The sequence below is a fragment of the Oncorhynchus tshawytscha genome, linkage group LG30, assembly GCF_018296145.1.
Source record: "Oncorhynchus tshawytscha isolate Ot180627B linkage group LG30, Otsh_v2.0, whole genome shotgun sequence".
Classification (NCBI taxonomy): domain Eukaryota; kingdom Metazoa; phylum Chordata; class Actinopteri; order Salmoniformes; family Salmonidae; genus Oncorhynchus; species Oncorhynchus tshawytscha.
Window position 1 is genome coordinate 15,796,921 of NC_056458.1, and position 7,400 is coordinate 15,804,320.

A 7,400-nucleotide genomic window follows, 5' to 3' on the forward strand; every position below is an offset into this window, starting at 1 on the left:
GTAGCATAGGTTGTACGAATTTAGGATCTATCGCCCGACAACTGTCCCAGAGTCGGTTTGGAATAGGCTAGTTCTTTCTCGACAAGCTGACCAATAAAATAGGTAGCCTAAACTTTTCTTCTATAATAGATAGGCTAATGATTTTGCTGTTTGCTACTCATCTTATTGGCTGATGAAAATAAAGTGTGGGCAGTTATTCTAACATGTTTAAAGTACACATCAGAATTCAGTAAGCAGATCATTGCATCCTCGACTTGCATGTTCTGTTAATATGAATTACCATATTCTAAATGTGATTTTTGTCATTCTTAGCACCGTGGATGGATGCACTAATTAGGTTACGCACCCAATGCATATGGGTCCGGTAAATTTCTCAAATGTCTGGTCAATTAAAATGTTGCTGCTCAAATGTCCGGTGCCACATTTTCCTAATTCCTAAATCCTAAACCCTGCGACCAAGTGGGAAACTAAGGATCTGACTTCCACCTAAGTTAGCAGGTCTGACATTTTTTCAGTTTCCGACATGTCGGCATCAATCTAACCATCATGGCGTTCCGACCCCAGAGCAGCTCAGTGTAAACAAGCGTAATGGTAGGGTCCAAATTTTCTGGCAAGTGAGAGCAAATGAATGGCAGTCTGCCCATCACATAGAAGTCATGTTCCCCTGCTCAGGCCAGGCAAAGCCCCGGGCAAAGATGGTGGATAAATTAAGATAGTTCACTCATGCCGTTTATCTTTTTTTTAATGGTAAATTCCGGTCTACTTAAATGGGTGAGTCTCCCATAGACGCCAAAGCAATCGAGGGGTTGGTTGTTTAGCAACAAAATCGATGCCTTCACAACTATGGGTCAAACATACGGGGTTGGCTTAGATTGTTGACAACATGTAAACTATATTTCATCGTCAATGTTTATTAAAAACATAAATACATTTGCACAATGAGCAATTGTCTCTCAAATACATCATTCCAGTTGTTGGTTAATTTGCTAGCGAATTTTAGCCATATTTGTATAGCCATGACATCAGTCAAAACACCTCAAAACAAGACATGGTACCAAGAACAAGATCAAACTAGCTGAAACGAGACACCTTTGATTCCCCACATGGCAGCTTGTTGTTATTAGCTTGGATTCCATCCAATTGGCGGCAGATTTTCATACAAATATTCTAAAATGTGCAGAAAGAAAATATGCACATTTTCCCACCAGTGGTGTTTCCACCAAATGGTCTTGGTGCAGATAAAAATGCCTGATGACATTATGCACACAAAAAGTCATTTTCATGTACCGAATAAAAATCTAAAGTTTAATGTGTTTCCATCGCATGTCTATCTACCGATAGTTTTCTCTCAAAAACTGTTTGATTAAATAGCAAATGTGCCTAACCTGGTCTTGACATGTGCGCTTTAGCCAACAGCTCGCAGATACAGTGTGGGTAGGCTAGTCTACATGATGAGATTATTATGGGTATTTGTCAAACGGCAGTCAAGCATCGATCCTCATGCCACTGTAACCGATGTGAAATGGCTAGCTAGTTAGCGGGGTGCGCACTAATAGCGTTTCGATCGGTGACTTCACTCGCTCTTAGACCTTGAAGTAGTGGTTCCCCTTGCTCTGCAAGGGCCGCGGCTTTTGTGGAGCGATGGGTAACGATGCTTCGTGGGTGTCAGTTGTTTATGTGTGCAAAGGGTCCCTGGTTCGCGCCCGGGTTGGGGCGAGGGGAGGGACGGAAGCTATACTGTCACACCGCCAGAAACAGACCGTCGATATTTATTGGAAAGGAGCATCAAGATCACTGTGCACGTTCATCACCCTGTGAAATTCATCATAAATTATTTAGTCTGTAGCCTAATTAATTGCATGGTTTCTCGAGTGGTAGTGGGAGGACCACACTATATCATCGCGTGACTCGAAGTTTAATTCGATATGATGGTTTCCACCAACATTTCTGTCATTGTTAATTTTACCGACACAAAAAGATCCCGCCATGTCGAACGAACAAATTATCTTTAGGTATTTAGACAATTGCACCGAAACAGTTTCCATAACTGCTGTCGTGATTTTTCTTTCATACGGTATGACTTTACTCGCATAAAAACTGGATGGAAACGTGGTTAGAGTTGCTAGCTATCTGGCCATCCTGAATCCCAACAACACACGGACTTCTGCCCTATTGAATCGTGCGCCTCGTTTTCGTGACATTGTCTGCTAACCCGGCTATATTGCAGCTGGGTCTGGGCTACTACCTCACTGATTTGAATTGAACCAGAAAAAAAACAAAGTGGGATGTCTCGCTTCCTCTTCCGTCTGGCCCAAGGTGTAACATTAGTCATACAAATATATATATATTCTGTATTTGGAAGAGATGCCTGCCCTTAGTGACTCAATTCCACTGCTCCTGCCACCGCTGCACCACCACTGTCCATATCAGGCAAGCCTCTGCCTTGCTCATGGAAACCTCAGCATCGTACTCCCCATCGCTAACGGTCCGCTTCGATAGTACATCAGATCTGCCTCATTTCACTCCGCGCCACATGAGCTGGGATCGAAGTAAATCTATTAGTCGACCATGGATTAGGATAATCTCATATTCTGTCTGCTACGGTTCTGTCTGCTACGTGATCTAAATGATAACTACTCTGTTTGGCTTGACTTCCTCCACCCACTGTCAAAACCAACCGTATGGCCATCAACTCAGTCGTGTACACAGCGAGGAGTTATGTCATACCCCAGTCAATACGGTGGGTTCGGAACTATTCCGTTTGAGACCCGGGGGACTCGGCATCGATTCGGACTCGGGGATGTGGCTTCATACGGGCGGAGCTCTTCCCAAATCCGGGAGATTCATATTACTCTGGGTTCCGGCTAATGGTACTTGGGCCGAGTCCACTTCAGCATATCTGTCTATCCCGTTTAATTTTTTTCAGAAGTAGGCCATATGAGGTTTTTATTTGGCAGGTGATTGAAGAATGAAAAAACGAATTAATGTAATAATTTCACCTTTCACCATCATCTATGCTATAAATTAATTAGATTTTACTACATATTTTTTGGGGAACCCCACTCACACTAATTCTATTCATTTCAGTGCTTTGGCCATTCTTGGCTTAATATAATATTATTAGCGATATTTAGGCATATGCTGGTGGCTATGTTAATTAAAAGACGATTTGGGATATATGATCCACGATAAACAGCACATCTCAGTGTCATAGGCCTATTTTTCTAAGGTAGACCTATCTATAAATGACGATACATCATAACAAAATACACCATATGAGTGGCCTAATGTAATGTGGACCTTCTAAACGGATACAAATGGTTGTATTATCGGGGCTTTATTTCGGCGTGAAACACATAAGGCCGTTTTAGTGGTTATTAAAATTAGCCTAAATCGCTGCATTTTACAGCCTAGACAATAATTGTGTACTAAACGCTCAAAACGTCATGATTGGGTTTGATTCCCGGGCCGTGAACGGAAAATGAATGCATGCATACCGTCGCTTAGGATAAAAGCGTCTGTTGATGTCACATTTATTATTTTGCACACCTCATATTTGTGATGCATCGAACATTTACCTGCATGGAACTTTTGACATTCTGCGCATTCTGAAATGAGAAATTCTCATGTATTGTTTATGTCTAAGTTGTTCATAGTTCGGTTGATAGCTGCAATATTACTACCTACGTTTAATATAATATTACTACCTACATTTAATATTCTTTTTGGGGGGGCATTGCTGGACTGATGCTGTCCCTTTGCAGTGAGCTTTGGCTCAGTTCAGGCTGCCAGATCCGGGCCAAGTCTGTACCGTATTTCATTTCGGACTCAGGCTGGCAGTTTTAGATCTGGCATGCCGGAATCAGGCCAGGTGGGGGCCAGACTTTTTGTGCTACCTGGGACATTTCATGACTGCAACCCCACTTTCCTAAACAAAAAAATGCTATCCCAGTCCGACCTGTCCTTGGGTCTTTTGATCCATCTGTGTATATGGGCATAAAATCCTGATATACAATATCCAGTCATCGTTTAAATAACTTGGATGGGTCAAACCCCTCCCTGTCTTTCGGGAATCTCTCCAACACTTGTAAATCAACTACTGGAGGTGGGAGTAGCCATGGTGGTGGACTCACAGGTATAGGTACCATGGGGGTGAACTCCCTGCCAAACAGTCCCATCTGCCTTGCCTGGGTATCAGCCACCCATCCAAAGCTTGTATTCTGTCCATAACCCATGTCTCTGTAAGTTAACCCAATAGTTAATTGCCAGCTGTTGTTTTCTAATATGTAATGCTATCTTCCCCATCCCCACATGTAGAGCTGACTCCGGAGAGGTCTGAAAGGCCTCACTACATATGCTGAATCTTTGCGTCTGTATGACATCAAGCCTTTTCAGTGATGTCCAGGCTGCCGAATCATACACTATACTTCGTTAGTCTATTACAGATTGAATCAAAGCAACATACATGGTCCTCAGTGAGAAATGCCCAGCCACTAACTCCACCCCTGTCAGACAGTGCATCACATTTAGAACTTTAAAAAAAAAAAAATCCTACTACTCCCTCAATGTGTTCTAGGTCCCGGTTTCCCGATAGCGATGGAATTTAGGCTTGAGTGTTTTAAAGAGGCATATGGTAGGCTCCCGTCACTGGACAGATCGCAGCTGGTTTTCCCTTTGTAATCAGTAATAGTTTGCAAGCCCTGCCACATCCGACGAGCGTCAGAGCCGGTGTAGTAGGATTTGATCTTTGTCCTGTATTGACCAGGTCTAACCTTTAGCTCAGTGTGGATGTTACCTGTAATCCATGGCTTCTGGTTGGGATATGTACATATGGTCACTGTAGGGACAATGTCATCGATGCACTTATTAATGAAGCCGATGACTGATGTGGTAAACTCCTCAATGCCATCGGATGAATTCTGGAACATATTCCAGTCTGTGCTAGCAAAACGGTCCAGTAGCTTAGCATCTGATTCTTGAGCACGTCACTGGTACTTCCTGATAGAGTTTTTGCTTGGAAGCAGGAATCAAGAGGATAGTATTATGGTCAGATTTGCCAAATGGAGGGCAAGGGCGAGATTTTTATGCATCTCTGTGTGTGGAGTAAAAGTGATCTAGAAGTTTTTTTGCCTCTAGTTCACAGGTGTCATGCTGGTAGAAATGAAGTTAAACATTTCAGTTGTCCTGCATTAAAGTCACCGGCCAAAAGTTACCTGTTGGTTATCATTTTCTTGTTTACTAATGGCCCTATCACAGCTATTTGAGTGCAGTCTTAGTGCCAGCATCGGTTTGTGGTAGTAAATGGACAGCTACAAAAAATATAAACTCTCTTGGTAAAGAGTGTGGTTTCAACTTATGAGGTATTCTAACTCAGGCGAGAAAACCTCAAGACTTCTTAATATTAGAGATTGCGCACCAGTTGTTGTTAACAAAGAGACACACACCACCTCTGAGCTTCTCCGATGCAGCCGTTCTGTCCTGTTGATATATAGGAAAACCATCTAAATGTACATTTACCATGTCGTTGTTCAGCCACGACTCTGAGAAACATAGGATATTACAGTTCATCACATCGATAGGATAGTCTCAAACCGAGCTCATGCAGTTTATTCTCCAGTGGTTGCACAGGTGACATGCCAATAGATCGAAGCGTAGAGGCGATTTATCCACTCTTCAACATGGTCTTTTCAGGTATCCCGCACACCAGCCTCTATAGGCCCGTCTCATCCATCCTTCATCGAGTGTCGGGATTTAAGCCTGGTCTACAGTAATCAATATGTCTCCGACTCATTGAATTAGAACTCTTTGTCCAAATGGAGGTCAGTGATAGCTGTTCTGATGTCCAGAACTCTTTTCAGTCATAGGAAACAATGGCAGAAACATTATGTAGAAACAGGAAAAAGTCTCTGCACACTTCCAGTCAGATGCAAATGTTTTTAATTATAGCTGAGCTTTCGGTCAGTCAACCTTCATCAGAGCATATCTCCACAAACAATAGCGGGACAGATAAGGCCACACAGTGAGCCAGAGGTAATTGCAGACACCTGTGGTAATCTAAAGTACCCAAAAGGGCCACAAGGTGTCATAATATCAGATACAGGATAAAATAGAACTTGTTATAGATGTATTTCTACTAGAACAAAAACACATGTACACAGGGAGTGTGGTTAGTATAATTAATCCATACTCTCAAAGATAGCAATAAAGGTGAAAAACGACATAAAAAAGAAAGAAAAGGAAAACATATACAGCACTATATACATATGCAGAACCAGGAGAAATCTAGAAAACAACCAGATAAAGGTAAAGGTAACCTGTCAGGGAAGTATCGGGCCACTAGGGCTGTCATGAATACAGGGCATCCTAATAGCAGGGAGTGTGTTAAGCTAAGATGATGTAAAGATTATGTACAAAAAAGTTAAGATCAGCCCAATACAAAAACCAGGCCCTGATCATGTGCAAGTTAGTAAATTTACATACACACGCCCACCCCCTTACCAAGATGAACAGTCATTGGTCTATTATAATCAAATGTTGTGGGCCAATAGTTCCATCCCAACTGAAATTCCCTTTAAAGGTAGTTTAGTAATTGGTAGCTTGGAAGACGATATTTTCAGAGTAGCTTCCCCAGTGCTAACCACTGCTCCTATAGGGTTATCCCACTTGGGGCACAGGTTGTTACTTGTTCCACTACCTACCCTCTTCATTCAGGAGAGTGTGGCTGTGGCAACAAACACCATCCTACTTATGATACCAGTGCAGTGAACAAAGACTGTGCACTGCCTCTTTCGGGTATTGAACTTGGGTCTCCCAGTCCACAGGCAGACTTGCGAACCAATGTGACAAGAATGACGTTTTAAGTAACATTACATTTTCCAGGACATAGACATGTCTTATATGGGCAGAAAGCCTAAATTCTTGTTAATCTAACTGAAGTGTCCAATTTACAGTAGCTATTTCAGTGAAAAAATAACATGCTATTGTTTGAGGAGAGTGCATAACAACAAAAACTTTTATCATGGCTGGTTTGATACATTCACCTCTGAAAGTAAATAATATACTTACATTCAGTGATCTTGCTCTGATTTGTCACCCTGAGGGTCCCAGAGATAAAATGTAGCATAGTTTTGTTTGATAAAATACATTTTTATATTCAGATGTAGGAAGTGGGTTCTACAGTTTGAACCCCTGCTGTGTAGATTTGGGTGTCATTTTAGTCGAAAATTGAAAAAAGGGTCCTTATTAACCCACTTAGGGGATATGGTAAGGATGACCCAAGGGTCTTTACAATACCAATGTGTCTCCCAGGCGTTGTGACTGTGAGATCATCTGCGCAACTCGAGTAGCCTACTATAAAAAGATGTCCAGGAAGCGGCCAAATTAACATTTGAACTCAAAAT